At 40.3% G+C, this 22204-nt stretch overlaps 1 pseudogene; it reads left to right on the top strand.

Moving 5' to 3' along the window:
• The first annotated feature begins 285 nt into the window (after positions 1–285).
• LOC699301 (U2 small nuclear ribonucleoprotein B'' pseudogene) lies at positions 286–4388 on the top strand (annotated as a pseudogene).
• The last annotated feature ends 17816 nt before the right edge of the window (positions 4389–22204 follow it).

Here is a 22204-nt window from a genome sequence, read left to right as displayed (position 1 = left end):
CCCTGAGTTCCTGAGCTATCACTCATGATTGCTACTGGTCAGCATCCCCCACACTCTGTGAGGCCCTGAGGTTAGGACCCTGTTGTGTCTGTTGTTCTATCTCCAGCCCCTAGCACAGTTCTTGATCCATAGTTAATGCTCACGGACTTGTAGAATAAGTGAGTGAATGAATGAAGTCCTTGAGCATCACACAGGTAGCGCGAAAATGTCCTAATAAAGTACTTTGTGCAGGCAAAGGCTCAGAAAACTTTTGTGGAACAAAAACATTTCAGTCCTACCTTCCCAGCTTTGGTGACTCTAATTGGTATGAATTCTTACCACTTCCTTTTCTTTTTTTGAGACATAGTCTAGCTCTGTCACCAGACTGGAGTACAGTGGCGCAATCTCGGCTCACTGCAATCTCTGCCTCCTGGGTTCAAGCAATTCTCCTGCCTCAGCCACCCAAGTAGCTGGGACTACAGGCACGTGCCATCACACCTGGCTAATTTTTGCATTTTTAGTAGAGACGGAGTTTCACCATGTTGGCCAGGATGATCTCGATCTCTTGACCTCGTGATCTGCCAGCCTCAGTCTCCCAAACACTTTTTCTGCAAGAGAAGTAACCAGGGCAGCACAGAAACCCCTTAGAGCTATACAACCCTGTAACTATATTTTATAATAGCTCCATTCTTTCACAAACCTTCCTCCTTCCTGACCTACTCAAGGGAGGGAAACTGGGAGCATTATCGAAATATCAGTACCTTATCTCTGAAAAAAACATTTTTCCCTGGCTGGCCAACTTGAGCATAGCTAAGCACATTTAAGAGATTACAATGGAACCTTGAAATTACACCTTTTAACAGTGACAGCTACCACCACAACTGACATTAACAAGCTCCAGGATGTGCCAGGCAGTGTCCTAAGCATTTTGTTTATCAGCTCTTCCCAACAACCTTATGACAGAGGCAACATCAGCATTTTACTGATGAGAAAACCAAGATACAAGGTGTTTAAGAAACTTGCCTAGAGTTACTAGTAACCGATGAAGCTGAGATTTGAATCAAGGCTATCTAATCTAGAACTGGAACCTTTTTTTTTTTTTTTTTTGTGATGGAGTCTAGCTCTGGCACCCAGGCTGTAGTGCAGTGGCACGATCTCGGCTCACTGCAAGCTCCACCTCCCGGGTTCACACCATTCTCCTGCCTCAGCCTCCTGAGTAGCTGGGACTCCAGGCACCGGCCACCACGCCCGGCTAAGTTTTTTTTGTATTTTTAGTAGAGACGGAGTTTCACTGTGTTAGCTAGGATGATCTTGATCTCCTGACCTTGTGATCCGCCCGCCTTGGCCTCCCAAAGTGCTGGGATTACAGGCGTGAACCACCACTCCTGGCCTAGAACTGGAACTCTTAACCACTGAGGTATACCAAAGTTTATTATTATTATTTTGGCCCCAAAATTGGGTAACACTGATCCAATCAAAAGACTTCTTAGTTTTTGGATTACTGAATAAAACTCCTGAAAGTACAATTTCACATACATGTCACCCCCCTTCCCCCAACTGGGTCTCAAAGATAATATCAAAGCGAAATTCCGCATTAGCTTGCCTAGTCCTATTATGGCCTAGTAAATGTTTTTCTATTTTATTTAGAAGAACTTGTAATCTGGTTCCCACTCTTCTTTCTTTGCATGTTTTACAGAACACATTGTGCTTGCAGAGAGAGCAAACCATGCCTGTCTCTTGTGGAGCCCACAGTGCTGTGTGCTTAGTGCGGCAATTGGGCCAGGAATGAAAACAACTACACCATAGTAACAATCCGTCATTCTGTCCATCTGCTACCCAAGAGGGATCTTAAAATAGTTTCAATTCACCTTTAAAATCCACTGCTCTATGAAGGGCTTGTAACACTTGGCGGCCTTGGAAGCCTGCCTGAGAAACAGGACCGCTATTCGGACTACTGGTGTCCAGCTGTAAGCCTCCTTGGAGGGAAACAAGCCATCCATTCATTGGGCTGTTGTGAAATTTTCCTTCCCCACCAGCCCTCCCAGCCAAGAAGGAGAATACCTGGAGGAATGGCATTCTGGATTTTTGTTCTTCCTAATGTAGGGCCTGAGTTTTTATTTTCTTAATGGCCTACTCTTTTTTTCCTTCCTGTTTAACCCTCTTCTGCTCCAACTCCCCAACCCTACAACTTTCCCTTTCTTTTAACTTTTCTTTCTTCAGCTGAGAGATTGGGTGTGAGTTGAGACTTTACGGTCTAGAATTTCAAAATCGATTCATGGAGTAACTATCCCCAAACCAGCACACTTTTAATTAGGGTAGGAGTAATGAAATGGGAGACTCCCTGGACCCCTCTGTGGGACTTGCAACAGGGGTGTGGCTCGTTTGCTTGGCCACCACATGCTCAAATCTCTTACAGGAGGGGAGCATGCAGGTGAGCAGGAGACGGAGCCAGGGTGAGCGCCTTTGGGCTCTGGCCCCATGGCAATGTCTACGAGTATTACAATGCTCTTTTAGCCCTGCTGTCCGGGGATGGCTTAAGTGTTAAACAGCTCAGCGAAGAGTCAGGGTGACAGCCTTTTTGGGTCTCTGCACCCAGTGCATCCCAAATTTTGCCTTGCATCCAGGAAGAATGAAGTTACATGTACTTGAAGGATGGTGAATGCGGGGATCTTATTGGGTGATGGAGGTGGCTCTCAGTGGGATGGGAAGCTGGAGAGGGGATAGAGTGGGAAGATGATCTTCTCCTGGAGTTCAGTCATCCTGAAGCTGATCTCCTCTCCCAATGCCCCCAGCCGAACTCCTCTCAGATGCTTCCCCTCTTCTCTCATTCTCTGCCATGCTGCTCTGCTGCTCTGCCATACTTCTGCTCACGGAGCCTGGGGATTGGGATTTTTATAGGTATAGGATGGGGGTGTGGTGGGCCACAGTGGTCTTGGAAGAGGCAACATTTGGGGGCAAAAACAGGAATGCCTATTCCCATTTAAAGCCTCGGGTTTCCAGGCTTGAGGGTGGGGCCTTTGCTGGGGAAACGCCCTCTACTACCTAGTATTTCCTTGCCTCCTGTCCGTATCCGTAGTACGAGTAAAGTGAGACCTTCCTGGGCAAACCCTGACATCTGGTCCCTGGGGTTAACTCTGGCTCCACTGAGCAGCACCAAAGAGCATGGAGATGCTCAGCATGTGGCGGCTGCAGAGAGCAGCATCATGCTTTGTTGGCTCCTGGTTCTAGTGCCTAACTGTGTTCTAGATCTTGACAGGGCATAGCCAGTGGGGATTAAAACAGGACAGAAGATTGCCCTTCTTGCTATTTCCATTTTTTAAAAGGTTACATTCTCAGTATTCTAGTAGTCTAACCTATCATATCTGTAGGTGAATTTGAAAGTTAGATTGCAAAATTTCAATCTCACACATTTTTTTCCATTTTATTTTCATTTAGGCTGTGAAACCTAGCTTAAAATAAACTTACAGTAGTTTCTGTTTCTTATGGGAGACGACGTAGGCCTTAGATTATTTACTGTCTCTTTCTGAAGAATTTAACTCAAACATGGGTATCAGACCAAATCATACAATTTATATCAACAATGTGAATGGCAAAATTAAAAAGGAAGAATTGAAGAGATCCCTATATGCCCTGTTTTCTTAGTTTGGTCATGTGGTGGACTTTGTGGCTTTAAGGACCATGAAGATGAAGGGCAGGCCTTTGTCATATTTAAGGAACTGGGCTCATCCACAAGTGCTTTGAGACAGTCACAAGGATTTCCATTTCATGGTAAACCAATGTGAATATATATGCAAAAACAGATTTGGATATAATATCTAAAATGTGCGGCACTTTTGCTGACAAAGAAAAGAAGAAGGGCAAAACTGTGGAATAGACTGCAACCACCACAAACAAAAGGCCTGGCTAGGGAACTCCAAATTCAGCTAATATCCAAGGAAATTCAACACCAAATCCTCAGGTCCTCGATTATCCTCCAAACTATATTTTATTCCTTAATAACTTACCAGAAGAGACTAATGAGATGATGTTATCCATGCTGTTTAATCAGTTCCCTGGCTTCAAGGAAGTATGTCTAGTACCAGGGAGGCATGACATTGCTTTTGTTGAATTTGAAAATGATGGTCAGGCTGGAGCTGCCAGGGATGCTTTGCAGGGATTTAAGATCACAACATCCCATGCTATGAAGATCACCTATGCCAAGAAATAACATTTGGGATAGTCATCTTTAAAGGACTTGGTGTTATTTATAGTGTTTGTTTTGCTAACATTTGGTTGGGTCATTGTAATAGAGATTACGGGGAGTGAAAGTGAAATTTTTGTGAAGGACTTAAATTATCTAGTGTTTCTTTAGCCTTGGTGAACTATGAAATACGAAGGCCTTAATTTTGTACAATAAACTTTTATTTGTATTCTGTGAAAAATAAATAAATAAATAAACTTACAGCTACGTTTCATATGCATTCTTTGGGGATAATGCTATCAGATCAAGAATACCTTACAGGTGTAATTGCATGTATTCTCACTTGTCGCCCACAGTAAAGCCATGAGGTAGGTGGCACAGTTGAATCATTTTTGAACATAGAACATGCCACTTTGATTTAAAATCAAATTATGGCAACTAGAGCTGAGCATGATGGCTCATGCTTGTAATCCTAACATTTTGGGAGGCCGAGGTGGGAGGATCACCTGAGCCCAAGAGTTCAAGACCAGCCTGGGCGACATAGAGAGACCCTTGTATCTACAGAAAAATAAAAAATTATCTAGGCATGGTGGCACAGCTGTAGTCCTAGCTACTTGGGAGTTGGAGGTGGGAGGATGGCTTGAGCTCAGGAGGTTGAGGCTGCAGTAAGTTGTCATTGTGCCACTGAACTCCAGCCTGGGCAACAGAACAAGATCTTATCTCAAAAAAAAGAAAAACAAAACAAAAACAAAAAATAAACAAAAACCAATAAATTGTGGCAACTAGGAAGAAAAAGGGTATGCAGAATCAATACCATTAAACATAGTCTCACTGATGACTTTTTTCCATACTTTTGGTTAAGTATAAACATATTGATATATCATTCTAAAACATACCATTTGTTAGATGTTTTTTGTTCTGAGTAATCATAGCAAACAGTTATGATTGCAACCAACAGCCATTTGCACCTGTGCCCCTGAGTCCCCCGTCCAAAGCCTTGCCAGCAGAGCCACCTGTATTTAATACTGAAAACACTAGCTTTCCCAGCTCCCCTTGCTGCCATCAGCATCTAGTTAAATCCTGGCGAATTAAACCAGAAAGAAAGTCTTCGCTGGAGCTTCTGGAAAAAAATCTTCCTCTTTAGTTAAAAGATCCATGCAAGGGAAAATTAGTGCCTCTTTCTTTTGGATACAGACTGAGCTGCAGCAGTTCTCTTGCAATGTCAAAGGGACAATCCTGAGAATAAATGACAACTCACTGAAAGTAGCCCAGCAGAAAGATGACAGTCACCTGGGTTATTTTCCACCGCATTAAGCCACTAAGCCAACATTGAAAATACCTACCTCGGGGCTTCTTTTTTTATGAAATAACTAACATCTTTATTTTTCAAACCACATTTAGCATGCTGTTACTTGCATCTAAAAGCATCCTTAATGATTCACCCTATAAATGGTATTGCTGTAGTTCACTATCAGACTTAATTTCCTTTTTATAGGAACCTTTTTGTAATGCTTCTTTTAATCTCTTGAAATTAAATATCTAAGTGACAAAACTTACTTCTAAACATAATTTTGAAATTCAGTAGAATGTTCTTACTGGAATATAAATGAGAAATGTTAAAAAATAGTTTTAAAGAAGAATATACATTTCAATACGTAAGTGCTTCGGTACAACTACAGCAGAAGACATGATAAAGTAGTCAGAGCTTACATACCTATGTAGCATCACTGTGAATAAAATAGCTCTCACATGTAGCATGATACAGGTGTGCTTCGCTGGTGGCTCAAATCCCAACAGAGATGTAGACGTTAGTATGGAGATTAGTCAAAAGGAGAACAGCTCTTGGTAAAGTTCCAGCCAAACAATCTCACATGGACTTATGTGGTAGCTGCATTTTTGGAAAACTCAGTGTACATTTAGAACTGTACCAAAATTACACTGGAACACAGAGTTAGGATCCAGAATCACAGATCTATAAATACGTTTTCACCTACATGAATATCTGATGGTACAATTGGGAGTCATGTGAGACTTTGGACAATTCTTTGCAATGCAGAATTAGCCTAGACATTGCAACATGTCTGGTGTCTTACCCAATAAACACTGACAGTGGCCCCCTAATTATTGTGACAACCAAAACATGCCCCCATAGGTTTAGAAAGCATCTCTGGGGACAGTCCTGCAACTGTCTCCCTCATCACACAGGACAATGTCCTGAGGCAGGCACTCTTGGTTGTTTGCTCTGTGTAGATGTCAGAAGCACTGCTTATTTCTGACTCTGCAAGTCTTAGACATGCTTCCATGGGTGGGTAGGTGGAGGGAAACACAGAAGCAAACGGTGGATTGCTTAGGATTGGTGCTATTGCTGAATTTCAAGAGTCACTGGTTCATTGCTTTCTCAGTTTGTGTGCATTTTTTTCAAGAGATCCTCACTATGTGCAAGGAATGATGGTAGACACAGAGCTGACTAAGATTTCCTTCCTGCCCTCAGGGAGGTAGAAGACTAAAATAGAAGCCGAGAAAAGTATCAAATTTTAAGATGGAGCAGGTGTTCTTAGCCTGAGATCCCAGGAATGTGCTTCAGGGCATCCTTTAAAACTCTTGAAATTACAGACAACAATGCATGTATATGTATGTGTGTGTGTGTCTATATATATATTTTTAATAAAGGATGTATAGATTTAATCACATTCTCAAAGAACTCCAAGACACAATAAAGGTTACAGCGGATGCACAGGGCAGGCTGATACACAGGTGACAGCCTATTTGATGGATTTTTGGAAGTTGCCCTCTGCCCCAAGTATCTCTTTTACTCATATTTCTTTCACTGAACTTCTATCAATAGAGATTCACTCCAATGCATGGATCTCTCCGCGACTGACGCTCCAACAACTTTCAAGAAATGTCTATTGAGCTTCTGCTGACAGGCACTGAACTAAGAACCGGGGATGCAGCAGTGAATAGAATGGAGCTTACAGCCTGGTGAAGGAGTTGGAGTGGGAGCAATATGCAAATACGGGGAGCATTGAGGGGCAACTTGACCCCAAGGCAGTGGAGAGGTTCTCAGGAAGAGATAAGCGATCCTGGGCTGTGCTCATGTAGCTTGAGTAACAGCTTCCTGTCTTGTGTGAACAGAGGGTCCCAGTTCATGAGGACACTGCCTTGGGCCTGAGGACACTGCCTTGGGCCTGTGGACATGGGCCGGCTGCTGAGGCGGGAGGTGGAAAGCCTCTTCCAGCATTGGGCCTCAGCCGTGTCTCAGTTTTGCTTGGGTTGGCCTCTGGGGGAAGAGGTGGGCCTTGCAGGATGACCCTGATAACATTATCTGCATTTTGGTGTGTATTTAAGATTCCAGTTCACACGGGCTTCTAGTCGTATGTTGCAAGAGTGTTTGTAAAACAGACTGCAGACTCTCTGGGATTGAAGGATGAAGGGGGAGGAAGGTTTATAACCTGGAAACTATGTGCTGACTGTGGCCCTGTTGGGATGCAGTGTGGTTTCTATGGGGTTCCTTCTGGACCTCATACATTTCAGTTTCCCCTGGAACAAGGCCTTTGCTGAGAAGGAAAACATACATTGGCCATGAAAATGCAGAAGCGCTCCCTGGGTTGCTCCAAGCAGCTCTCTAAGCCGAGGCTTAACTTGTCCTGAGGCCATCTTGTCTTTGGAAACCCTAACCAAGCAAAACACAGATCTTTTTATGCCTTCCCTTTCTTTACACAGACATTGACTAGAAAGGAGCAGGAATAACTGCCAATTCAGTAGGCTCCTTGCTCTTTTGTGCGTTTTAAAGGCATTTGCTGTTTGGGATTTGGAAGAAAATCATGAGAACTGAGAAGCTCTGGCTGTCTTGGCGGGAAGCAGGCTCATTGTTTGCAGAGAGAGCTGGTTTCCATGGTTTTGGACTACAGACAGCTGCGTGTTTTTTTTTTTTTTTTTCTTTTAAAGAGTAGTTTCTACTTGCAATTGGATCTAATAAATAGTCAAGGTAGCCAGTCTCCCAACAGCAAAAGGTCTTTGAGTTATTTGGAAACACCCTAGTATGTTATCATTTATGACCAACTGTACCTGGTTTTTAGTTTTTAGTCATGCATTCTCTCAGGATAAGGCCTGTTTGGCCCAAATTCTGCTGTATCAAGGGCAGCCAATTATATTTCAGGCTTAAGGTTCTAGTCTTAAAAGTAAACACATTCCTCTCTTTTAAATGACAGGAGGCTTGGGATGGTCTGGGATAGGAACGCAGGGTGGGGACCTGCAGTCCTGCAGGCCTGAGAGGCAAGTGCTGGAGCTGAGGCCATGGGAGACGCATGGCTTCCCCTCCTCCCCTAAGCCCACCAGCACAGCAACCATATGGCGCAATGTAGGGAAATCAACACGTGAAAAGTGGCCATTTTACTTCTATCACTAAAGTAGGACACAGGACAAACTTTTGCTTTTTTTTTCATGACCTATACGGAAGAACAAATTAAGCTAAAATGAAAATAGCATTTTTCAGCCAGGCACAGTGGCTTAACCTATAATTTTAGCACTTTGGGAGGCCGAGGCAGGCGGATCACTTGAGGTCAGGAGTTCAAGACCAGCCTGTGGTGACACCCCATCTCTATTAAAAATGTATCCCATGCCGAGGCACAAGAATCGCTTGAACCTGGGAGGTGGAGGCTGCAGTGAGCTGAGATGGTGCCGCTGCACTCTAGCCTGGGTGACAGAGCGAGACTTCATCTCAAAAAAAAAAGGAAAAGAAATAACTTTTTTTTTTTTTTTAAATTGGGACACTGGCTTGGAATTTAGAAGGATCAGGTAATGAATTTAACAATTTCCACTGTTAGTAGCAATATTAAAGCAATTATAGGGTCCCTTGTATCTCGAGCAGCAGGCTTGGCGTAGTGAATGGAGCAGTGCAAAAGTCTAGGTCTCACCATATGCCAACATTACCTGTGGCCCTTACAACCCTTTAGCAGAAACCTATACTCTTTCTAAACAGGGGTGAACTGTGTGCTTATGCTTAAAACAGCTAATGTTGCCACCAAAAATCTTTTGTCAGATGTTATGTTCTTTTCTCCCTTTCCTGAACTTACGGCTGGTATTCTAGCTTACTTTTTATTTTGTTGGCTTTATTGTCATTGGTCCTTTTGTTGCTGTTAGATTTTCTTCTGTCTAGATCTTACTTTCCAACTGGATTTTTAGTCCTTTGGGATCAGAGACTACCAGATCATTTAATTTTCTAATGTGTTCTGTTTCCTCACCTAAGATGGATTTCTGAGTCTGGCACAGAAAACCAACTGGGAATACGTCAGACTTTCCTTCCAATGACGCTTTCATCAAAGAGAACGAGAGATAACCCCTTCCCCATCTTCTTTAAGCATCATGGTTGCTGTGGGTTAGCAGTTTCTGAGGCTCACTTATACACACATTTACCACCAAATGTATAAACTGCAGAATGGGATCTATCGGAGAGCCTGGGTGGAATTAGATTAGTGGTGACCTAGAGTGGGATTGGAGAAGCTATGGAGGGGCTGGTGCTTTAGTCAGTGCTGTAAGCACTGCAACAACCTGTTTTTTTTTGTTTGTTTGTTTTGTTTTTTTTTGTTTTTTTGTTTTTTGGGTTTTTTTTGCAGCCACTGCGTATCCTTTTGGCAAGAACAAGATTTCTCCCCTAAGTGAGTTACATTTTCTCATTCTCAGTGGAAGATACATTTGGCACAGGAACCATTATTTCTCCTCCTTGGGGACCAATCTGAAAGTAAAAATACTAATCATCTTCATAATCATAGACATTTCTCTTCATGTAACAGAGCACCAAACCCTTCATGGCTGGGTAGATATGTTCAAATTAATTTGACTCACCCTCAAAAGAGAATTCCTAGGAGAAGAAGAAACTCAAAGATGTGCCCTCCAGGGTGAGGGTCCCAAAGACCTTTGACCCAAACCCATTCTCGCCTCCCCTGCAAACTCTTTAGCTTGGTTGAAAGATGTGGACCAGACTCAGGAAGATTGTCCTTAACCCAATTCAATCTTATAAAATGATACATAAGTCACTTTCTCAAGTACACTTTCAGGTAATCAATACTATTTTAAAAAAAGAGCTCATTGCAAGCACAGTGATGACATGTTAAAATTAGTACATTTAATGTTGCTTTCCATTTATCAGAAATTTGAGTCACTGCTATGGTGAAATAAAAAGTGTCTACCTGTAGTCTATTGATGTGTGTAAGAGAAGATGACAGATGGGAAGGTAGATAAGAGTGAAGAGGAGAGTGGATGACAGGATAGAAGAGACGGGAACAGGATGGGACGGGGGAGAAATGGCGAGTAGACACACGCAAGTATGGGACGTAAAAAAGCAGCCCCCACAGCATGCCTGGAAGTGAGAATTGATTTTAGTCTCCTCCCTTTTTCTAATATTCAATGTCTTCTGCAATTAAGAATGTTAAATTAGAAGGAATACTGGTACATGATGTTTGGTGTGTGGAATTTGGAATCAGAAGACCTTGATTTGAATCCCAGCTCTGCTTTCTTCTTAGCAATGCGAGTTCAGGTAATTTACTTCATTTCTTGCATCTGAGTGGCCACATGTGTGAAATACAGATAATACCCCCTCAGAATTCCTGTAAGGACTCAACTATTAGGTTGATGCAGAAGTAATTGCCATTTTTGAGATGATTTTTAATAGCAAGACCACAATTACTTTCGCATCAACCTAACAGCATGTGTACCTTGTAACCATCATAGAATGCTAGTTATTATCATATCCAGAGTTCTCTTAAAAGAGTCTTGTTGCTTTGTAAGAATTTACCCTCCTTGAAGACAATGGACATAAAATAGGTACTCTTCATTGTGTATTTCACTATACAGAGAAACTTTAATATCTTGAAAGAACCTGAATAACCAAAGATGTAATCATATTTTGAAAAATGTTAACATGTATTTCTGTAAAATGTGAAAAAAGTATTCATTTAATACATATTTTTATTTTAAAAAGTTTTTAAAATTGTATAGAGTTGGGGGGTACAAGTGCAGGTTTCTTCCATGCATACATTGCATAAGGTAAAGTCTAGGCTTTTAGTGTGCCGGTCACCAAAACGGTGAATATTTTACCCAATAGGTAAGTTTTCAACCCTCACCCTCTCACCCCTTCCCACCTTTTGTCATCTCCAACATCTATTATTCCACTCTGTGTGTCCATGTGTATCCATTGTTCAGCTCCCACTTCTAAGTGAGAATATGTGATGTTTGACTTTCTGTTTCTGAGTTATTTCACTTAGGATAATGGCCTCCAGTTCCATCCATGGATATTTCATCCATGTTGCTGCAAAAGACATGACTTCATTCTTTTTTACGGCTAAGTAGTATTCACACACACCATAGAATACTACTCAGTCATAAAAAAGGATAAAGTTTTATATATATATTTTTTGGATATATATGTGTATGTGTATATATATGTGAATATGTATATATTTATGAGATCTTCATCCAGTCCACCACTGATGGAGTTAGGTTGATTCTGTATCTTTGCTGTTGTGAATAGTGCTGCAATAAACACATAAGTGCAGGTATCTTTTTTTTTTTTTGAGACAGTCTTGCTCTGTCACCTAGGCTGGAGTGCAGTGGTGCAATCTCGGCTCACGGCAACCTCTGCCTTCCAAGTTCTATCAATTCCTCTGCCTCAGTCTCCCGAGTAGCTGGGATTACATGCATCCACCACCATGACTGGCTAATTTTTTTGTATTCTTAGTAGAGGCAGGGTTTCACCATGTTGGCCAGGCTGGGCTTGAACTCCTGACCTCAGGGATCCACTCGCCTCAGTCTCCCAAAGTGCTGGAATTACAGATGTGAGCCACTGTGCCCAGTTAGTATCTCTTTGATATAATAATATTTTTCCATTTCAGTAAATACCTAGTAGTGGGATTGTGGATTGAATAATAGTTCGATTTTTAGTTCTTTGAGAAAGTTTCATATTGTTTTCCATGGTGGTTGTTCTAATTTACATTCCCATCAACAATGTATAAGTGTTTCCTTTTCTCCACATCCTCACCCACATCTACTGTTTTTAGCAGTTTTAATAATAATAATAGTCATACTGACTGGTGTAAGGTGGTATCATATTGTGGTTTTAATTTGTATTTCTCTGATGATTAGTGATGGTGAGCATAGTTTAATATGTTTATTGGCCACTTTATGTCTTTTTTTTTGTTTTGAGACAGAGTCTCACTCTGTTGCCCAGACTGGATGCAGTTGGGCGATCTCAGCTCACCACAACGTCCACCTCCCAGGTTCAAGCAATTCTCCTGCCTCCGTCTCTCTAGTAGTTGGTACTACAAATTCGCATCACCATGCCCGGCTAATTTTTGTATTTTTAGTACAGACGGGGTTTCACTATGTTGGCCAGGCTGGTCTCAAACTCCCGACCTTGTGACCTGCCCACCTCAGCCTCCCAAAGAGCTGGGATTACAAGTATGAGCCACTGAGCCTGGTCTCACTTTATGTCTTCTTTTGAGGAAAATCTATTCATGCCCTATGTCCACTTTTTCATGAGGTTATTTGCTTTTTTCTTGTTGAGTTGTTTGAGTTCCTTGTAGATTCTGGATATTAGCCCTTTGTTGGATGAATAGTTTGCAAATACTTTTCCCATTCTGTAGGTTGTCTGTTTACTCTGTTGATTGTTTCTTTTGCTGTGAAGGAGCTTTTTAGTTTAATTAAGTCCCATTTGTCTACCTTTGTTTTTATTGTGTTTGCTTTTCAGGACTTGGTATAAATTCTTTATCTAGACCAAGGCCCAGAAGAATTTTTCCTAGGTTTTCTTACTTTTAAGAAAACTAGGGTTTTTATAGTATCAGGTCTTATGTTTAGGTTGTTCATCTATCTTGTGTTAATTTTCATATATGGTGAGAGGTATGGATCCAGTTTCATTCTTTTGCATATGACTATCCAATTTTGCTGGCACCATTTATCAAATAGAATTTCAGTTCCCCAGTGTATATTTTTGTTGACTTTGTCAAAGATCACTTGGTTGTAGGGAAGTGGCTTTATTTCTGGGTTCTCTGTTCTGTTCCATTGATATATGTGTTTATTTTTATAACAGTACTACACTATTTTGGTTACTATAGCCCTTGTAGTATAACTTGAAGTCAGGTAATGTGATGCCTCCAGCTTTGTTCTTTGTGCTTAGGATTACTTTCATTATTTGGGCTCTTTTCTGGTTCCATGTGAATTTTAGGATCTTTTTTCTAATTCTGTGAAAAATGACATTGGTAATTTGATAGGAATTGCATTGAATCTGTAGATTGCTTTGGGTATTATGGTCATTTTAACAATATTGATTCTTCTTGTTCATGAGCATGGGATGTGATATGATTTGGCTGACAAAATCTCATCTCAAATTCTAATCCCCATAATCTCCACGTCAAGGGAGAAACCAGGTGTGGGTGATTGAGTCATGGGAGTGGTCTCCCCCATGCTGTTCTCATGATAGTGAGTGAGTTCTCATGAGATCTAATAGTTTTATAAGGAGCTCTTCCCCCTTTGCTGGGTACTCCTCCTTCCTGCCACCTTGTGAAGAAGGTGCCTTTCTTCCCCTTTGCCTTCCATCATGATTGTAAATTTCCTGAGGCCCCACCCCAGCCATGCTGAACTGTGACTCAATTAAACCCGTTTCCTTTATAAAATTACCCAGACTTGGGCAGTTCCTTATAGCAGTGTGAAAATGAACTAATACAGGATGTTTTTCCATTTGTTTGTGGCATCTATGATTTCTTTCATCAGCGTTTTGTCATTCTCCTTATAAAGACCGTTATTCTCCTTGGTTAAACATATTCCTAGGTATTTTATTTTTCTTATAGCTATCGTAAACGGGATTGCTTGTTAGATCATGATTGTTGTATAGAAATGTGTCTGATTGGCCAGGCACGGTGGCTCATGCCTGTAATCCCAGCACTTTGGGAGGCTGAGGTGGGCTGATCACGAGGTCAGGAGATGGAGACCATCCTGGCTAACACGGTGAAACCCTGTCTCTACTAAAAATACAAAAAATCAGCCAGGCGTGGTGGTAGGTACCTGTAGTGCCAGCTACTCAGGAGGCTGAGGCAGGAGAATGGCATGAATCTGGGAGGCAGAGCTTGCAGTGAGCCGAGATTGTGCTGCTGCACTCCAGCCTGGGCGACAGAGCAAGACTCCATCTCAAAAAAAAAAAAAAAAAAAAAAAAAAAAAGAAATGTGTTTGATTTCTATATGTTAATTTTGTATCCTAAAACTTCACTAAATTCATTTATCAAATCTAAGAATTTTTTGGGTAGAGTCTTTAGGGTTTTCTAGACATAAGATTAATCATCAGCAAAAAGGGATAATTTGAATTCTTCTTTTCTGATTTTGATGCCTTATATATTTTTTCTTTTGCCTGATTGCACTGGTGAGGACTTCCAGTGCTATGTTGAATAAGAATGATGAAAGTGGACATCCTTGTCTTGTTCCAGTTCTTATAGGGAATGCTTTCAACCTTTCCCCATTAAACATGATGTTGGCTGTGGGTTTGTTGTATGTGGCCTTTATTATGTTGGGGTAAATTCTTTCCAGGCCTAGGTTCTTTTCATCTTTCTTGAAGATTTTTATCACTAAGGCATGCTGAATTTTATTGACTGCTTTTTCTGCATCTATTGAGATAATTATATGGTTTTTGCCCTTAATTCTGTTTATTCGATGTATCACATTTATTGATTTTCATATGTCAAAACATCCTTACATCCCCGGGATACAACTCATCTGATTATAGTGTATTAACTTTTTGATGCACTGTAGGATTTGATTTGGTAGTATTTTGTTGAAGATGTTTTCATTTATGTTCATCAGGGATATTGATCTGTAGTTTTATTTTTGTGTTGTGCCATTGTGTGGTTTTGGTATCAGGTTGATACTGGCCTTGTAGAATGAGTTAGGGAGAATACCTTACTCCTTAAATTTTTTTGAATAATTTCAGGAGGATTGGTATTAGTTCTTCTTTGTATGTTTGGTACAATTTGGCTGTGAATCCATCTGGTCCTGGGCTATTTTGTTGGAAGATTTTTTACATTACTGCTTCAATTTCACTCCTTATTATTGCTTCATCCAGAAGTCCTATTTCTTCCTGGTTCAATCTCAGGAGGTTGGTGTGTTTCCAGGAATTTGTCCATTTCCTCTAGATTTTCTAGTTTGTGAGTATATAATTGTTCATACAGTAATAATAACAGTCTCTGTTGAGGCCATTATTTGTTTTTCTTTTTGTATTTCTGTGGTATCAATTGTAATGTCTCCTTTTCCATTTCTGATTGTGTTTATTTTGATCTTCTCTCCTTTTTCTTGGTTATTCTAGCTAGCGGGCTATCAATTTTGTTTATCTTTTTGAAGAACCAACTTTTAATTTCATTGATCTTTTATATTATTTTGATCTCTATTTCATTTAGTCCTGCTCTGATCTTTGTTATGTCTTTTCTTCTGCTAACTTTGGCTTTGTTTTGTTCTTGTTTTTCTATTTCTTTGAGGTGCAACATTGGGTTGTTATTTGTTATTTTTACTTTTTTTCCAAAGTATTTTTAAATTTTAATATTTGTGGGTACATAGTGGTTATATATATTTATGGGTTACCTGAGATGTTTTGATATAGGAATGTAATGAATAATAAATTATGTAAAATGGGAGTATCCATCCCTTCAAGTATTTATCCTTTGTGTTACAAACAATCCAGTTATGCTCTTTTAGTTATTTTAAAATGTACAATTAAATTATTATTGACTATAATCACCCTGCTATTCTAGGCATTTCATACTATAAATTTAACTCTTAGCATTTCTTTTGCTGTATCTCACAGGTTTTGGAATGTTTTATTTTCATTTTCATTCATTTCAAAAAAACCTTAATTTCTGTGTTAATTTTTTCATTGATACAGTGCGTTTTCTGGAGCATGAATTTTAATGTCTACATGTTTGTATGAGAAAGCTCTAAAGTACCTCTTGGTGTTGATTTCTAGCTTTATTCCACTGTGATGCAAAAAGATACTTGATGGAATTTTGATTTTTAAAAACTTGTTCAGAATTGTTTTGTGGCCTAACTTGTGGTCTGTCTTGGAGAATGTTTCATGTGCTGATGAAAAGAATGTGTATTCTGTAGTTTTGGGGTAAAATGTTTAATAAATGTCTGTTAAGTTCATTTGGTCTGAAATCCAATTTACCCAATTTTTTTTCTTAATTTTCTGTCTTGACAGTCTGTCTAGTGCTGTGAGTTGGGTGTTAAAGTGCTCTCCTCTTATTTGTATTGCTCTATTTCTTTCTTTAGGTCTAGTAACATTTATTTTATGAATTAAAGTGCCACAATGTTGAGTGCTTATATATTTAGAATTGTTATATTCTCCTGTTGAAGGATCCCTTTATCATTACATAATGACCTCTTTGTCTTTTTCTAAATTGCTTCTTTATTTAAAGTCTGTTTTATCTGTTATTCATATAGCTATCCATTATTTTTGGTTTCTTCTTGTGTGGAATATTTTTCCATCCCTTTTAGTTTATATGTGTCTTTATGAGTGAAGTGAGTTTCTTGTAGGCAGCATATACTTGGATCATGACGTTTTTTTCCCTTCTGCCAATCAGTACCTTTTAAGTGAAATATTTAATCTATTTATAGTCAAGGTTAACATTGCTACATGAGGTTAACATTGCTTTGATCCTGTCATATTGTTAATTGTTTTCTAGTTGTTTTAAAAGCTCATTTCTCTCTTTCTCTCTGTCTGTCCTTATGGTTGGATGAAATTCTGTCATGTTGTCATTTGATTCCTTTCCTTTCCTTTCCTCCTTCATGTGATTGTTTTATAAGAACAGTGCATTTTACAGTTCCATGTGTTTTGCGATGATGAATATTGACCTTTTTGTTTCTATATTTCAGATCCCTTTGGACATTTCCTGTAGAATGGGTCTAGTGGTGACAAATTCCCTCAATGTTTGCTTATCTAGGAAAGCCTATATATGTTTCCTTCATTTGTGAAGCTTATTCTGGCAGGATATAAAATTCTTGGCTGACAGTTATTTATTTTATTTTATTTTTTCATTTCAGTACCTTGAAAATGCAACCTCATTCTCTTCTGGCCTGAAAGGTTTCTGCTGAAAAGTCCACTGTTAGCCTGATGGTGTTTCCTTCATAGGAGACTAGACATTTTTCTCTTGCTAATTTTAAAATTATTTCTTTCACTTTGACTTTAGACATTCTAAATACACTATGCAATGATGAAGTCCTCTATGCAGTGTATTTACCTGGAGATCATTGGACTTCCTGGATCTGGATGTCTAAATGGCTTGATAGACTTGGGAAGTTTTCATCAATTATTTTCTTAAATAGGTTTTCTAAACTTTTTGATGTCTCTTCCTCCTTGGAAATAGTGATAATTCTTAAGTTTGCTTGTTTAATGTAGTACCAGACATCTTGAAGGCTTTGTTCATTTTAAAATTCTTTTTTCCTTATTTTTGTCTCACTGGATTATTTCAAAAGACTCAACCTCAAGTTTTGAGATTCTGTGTTCTACTTGGTGTAATCTATTATTGAATCTTTTGAATGTATTTTGCATTTTCTTCAATAAATGTTTTAGCTCCAGAATTTCTGCCTTTTAAAAAGATACCTATCTTCTTGGTAAATTTCTCATTTGTATCCCGAGTTGACTTCCTAGTTTCTTTGTATTGGTTTTCAGATTATCTTGCATCTCATTGAGCTTCTTTAAAATCAATACTTTGAATTCTTTATCTGGCATTTTGGGGAATTCTCTTTGATTGAGATCTGTTGCTGGGCAATTCTTATTATCCTTTGATGGTGTCATATTTCCCTGTTTTTCATGTTTCCTGTGTCTTTCTGTTGATATCTGCTCATCTAGTATAGCAGTTGCTTGTTTCATTGTTTTTTGAAATTGCTTTTGTGGGGGAAAATTTTTTCCTAGGAATGTATGTATGTTGATTGAGTAAACTACTTTGACTTTGATTTTGGTTGCCTGTGGTACTGTGATCTTTGTGTGACTTCCTTGGCAATATACAGTATCAGTGGTATCTGTGATTTCCTTTGTGACTTAGGGTACATTTATTAGTTGAGGTTGTGGTGAAGTTTTACTGGGGACTTGGACACCAACTGAGCCAGTCTTCAGGCCCAAGTGGTAGCAGCAATGGAATGAATGTGCCTGTTTTTAGGCACTGGCTTTGGTGTTAGTGGACTCTGGAGCACTGATTCTTGGGGCTCCAGGTGGCTTGCTTAGAAGCTAGTAGTAGGAGTAGTGAGCTAGGTGTGTGGGTGGGTTCTCAGGCCCCTGGAAAGCTGGTGTCATGTGGGTGATGGCAGTAGCAGTGGTGGAGCAACCCACTGGGACCCAAGCAGTTCAAGTAGGTATTGCTAGAAGCTGCAATGGGTTGGGTGAGCCAGTCCTCCACCCCACAGATGCCTGTAGAAGGGTAGTGGGTATTGTCCTAAGTGTGCTTAAGGGAGCTTGGTCTCCCCTGTCCCTTCCCTGGCTGGGTGGCAGCTGCAGCCACATCACCTCAACTTGGTCTGAGGGTGGGGCATAGCCCAGGTTTAAACTCTAAAAATGGTGCTAGCTGTGGGCTTGTGACAAGAGAATATGAGGGGCCGTTAAGGCAAGCAGTGTGTGCAAGAAGCTCTGGGGAGTATAGCCCATTCAAGTCTGAGTTTCATAGCAGCCCATAGCAGACTGGTGGATATTGTTTTAGGTATGCATAGGGGAACCTGGTTTTCCTGCCCCTCCTTGGCCAGGTGGTGGCTGCAGCCACATAAACCCAAGCTCAGTCCAAAAGTTTCAAGCCTAGCATTAGTGCTTCAAAATAGTGTCTTGGGCTTGGGACTAGGGAGGATGGTATCTATCCCAGGCAAGCAGCATAGGCCAGAAGCTGTGGGTAGTGCAATCTACTCACATCTCAGTTTCATAGTAGCCCATTGCAGGGCAGTGAGTGTTGTCCTGGATGTGCATAAAATAACCTGGTTTCTCTGTCTCTCCTTGGCTGGGCAGCAGCTGCCACCATGTCAGCCTGAACTCAAACCAAGGGTAGCACATAGCACAGTGTTAAATTCTCAAAATGGCACCTTTGGCTTACCAGAAGGAGTAGGGCCTCAAGGGCAAGAAGCTGTGGGAGGTAATACGCATTTTTGGAATGTCTCCAAATGTAAAGTTCTGAGTAGCCACTGGTAGGTGAATGAAGGAATAAGCCCTGCAAAGGTTCACGGGGTAGCTGGGGGAACCAGACATGAATGCAAACTCTGAGGGCAGTATTAATAGAACTGAGTAAATAGCTATTCGAATTAATAGACAATTAACTAGAATGCTTTTATCCACAATAACTTTGGATCAATGGGGATTCATTATCCGTAACCCCCAGGCTCTTCACTCTGAACATGGACAAAGAGACCTGGATCATTGAGATCCTCAGTTAAACAGCACATAGCTGAGTATACAGTCACCAGAAATTCTAAGATCTTACTTGAATGGTCATTGTATTGACTTAGTTCTTACAATCTCAATGATTGATGCTTCTTTAATAACTGAGAGTCTGGCTTGGGTGCCCCTTCTCTTTTTTTCCATGACACCCTTTGGCAAAAGAGAGTTGACACAGCAGTGAAGGGAAGGACAGGAGAAACAGTGTCCCTGGAGGGTCCTTAAGACTGGTCATTTCCTTATGCTTCTTTAACAGTTGAATGTGTGATGAGAACTTCCCCTTTCTGAAGGTGCAGGCTGCTGTGAAAGAATGTGTGTGTAGGGGTAATGGTGGGGGAGATGTATGGGGAGATAAAACTGGAGCACACTGCTTTCTGATTTATGCATGGAGGGAAAACCACACAGATCTATTCCATCATGCTTTAAGTCTCCTTAACACTGGAAAGCACTATCTCTACTCAGGGCATCAGCCACTCTGACCTTGAATGTTTTCTATACATAGTATACACATCAATAGACAGCTGGTGTCCACCATTGTTAACTACACCGGACCTGTCTGGGAACAATAATAAACCTTTATCATCCCATGCAGCATTTCCAAACATATGGTCATTGATGCTTGCTCCAAACTTGTTCAATAAATTTTAGAATAAATTATTTTTTTCCTATGTTGGCTTAGAATTCAAATAATTTCCGTTGCAGTGTGATCTCAACTTCAGTGCCAGAAGCTTTCCTATGCAGCCTCCTTTTCTTTATACAGTGACTGTGATTTTCAATGTATGAATTTGTTTGATTCCTGTGATCCCAATTATTCCTCAGCTTATGGAGGTGTATCTAACCTGGTATCTGTAGAGTTAATGTTCAACTTCCTTTAAAATCTCTTAGCAACTAGTATGATAGATGAAGCCCAACAAAACACTTAGGTTCTTGCTTAAGGATGTCTATCTATCTAAAATGTTATTTAAAAATTATAAAAATTATATACTTCACACATGCACACACACACACGAAATGCTTGTCCACTGTGTAACTGAGTGGATTTAGCTGTTACTCAAAGGGGAGAAATATGTAACTTCAGGTCATTTTTCAGGCTAAGAATTAGACTTCCTGAGTTCTGGGTAGTGTTAAGGTTTGTTTCAGATTCCTTGAATCAGAGCCTTGAGACTGCACACTGGCCCCACAGCAGTTACATTACTGGAATCTTGATCTCCTTCCAAGAACGCTCAAAAATTACATGAAAGGGTTGAGTGAGCTGACCTGAAAAAAATTAGATGAAAGAAATAGTGTTTTTCATCTTTAGTATGTTGCTGTTTAATGATCAAGGATATCTAGATTTCTAGTCATCAAATGCTCAGTGACCTTCAGAAGTGTGCTTTCCTCCCCCTAGTAGACAGTAATACTGTAGTTGCTGAAGTCAGAATACACAGGTATTTACTTGCCATGTAATCAGCATAATTGCAGAAGATTGTTCTGTGTATAACTTGGAAAGTATTTTTTAACCTCTGGAAACTCTGCTATCTTAATTACTGATTTTCTGTTTCACTTACCACTTCCCTCTACACATAAATCTGTGATGATGTTTTTAACAAGTAAGATCCACTAAAATTCTACATGATTTGCAGGCATCCCAATTTCAGTTAATCTTTTCTTTCACAGACTAGTTTAGGTTATTACCCCAGTAGCTAAACATACTATATTTATCTTTAGTTAAAAAGAAATTCTAACAAAACCACTTATTAATGATTAGTTGGGTTCTCCATTGCTTACCAAGCTATAATGCTGTTGAAAGACAACTTTTAACTCCTGCATGGGTGTGTCACACTTCAAGTTCTTGAAAAACTCTATAGGCACTTTCTTCCCTTTTTTCCTTTCTTATTTAATTAAATTATTTGTGTAGTGTGTCAGGTTTAGCTGCTGGAGGTTTTATGGGAAGTGTCACTTGCAGGCTGTAATGTGCTGTAGGTTAAAGCTTAGTCATTCTTTTCAGAATTAGCGAATTTAGCATTCCTTTCTTTGGACCTCCCTTGGGCACCAGACTATTTTCTTTGAAGGGAAATCATCAAGGTTTCACTTGGCTTTTCCATACCTCCCACTCTCCTCCATCCAAACTCCAAGGACTCCAAGGTCATGACCACTTAGAGGGCCTTTTGCTGGCAGTGATGTGGACCTGTGGCTAGAGGAACCCCTCATTCAAAGAAACAGGCAGGCTTTACTACTGCTGATGATCAATACACCACGAAGGGACAGACAAAGGAAGAGGGGCAGTCATGCCTGAGAAGAGAGAAATGAGAAAGCCAGGAGCAGCATCAAGGTGACGGGACAGGCAAACCTCCTATCAAGGATGGAGGAGACCAGGCATGTTTCAGAGCTACCGCAGACGGGCAGTGGCACAAGAGCCCAGCCACAGTTTCATGCTAGGCTTGGGGTATCTGCAGGTATCTTGGCCTGATTTATTGGGTCTGTCTTCCTCCTTTGGGCAAATACAGTCTAGTCCCAATGAAGAAAAACTTGCTGCACGTTTTCTCCCCAGGCTTTGGAATGCTGCCCAAACTGGAAAAGTAAATTCCATAAATCTCTGCTCATCCAGATCTTTCTTGTTCTGAAAA

This window comes from Macaca mulatta, chromosome 4 (assembly GCF_049350105.2).
Source record: "Macaca mulatta isolate MMU2019108-1 chromosome 4, T2T-MMU8v2.0, whole genome shotgun sequence".
In the NCBI taxonomy this organism is placed as follows: domain Eukaryota; kingdom Metazoa; phylum Chordata; class Mammalia; order Primates; family Cercopithecidae; genus Macaca; species Macaca mulatta.
Note: the sequence above shows the minus strand (reverse complement) of the source record. Positions and strands in the feature narration are given on the sequence as shown.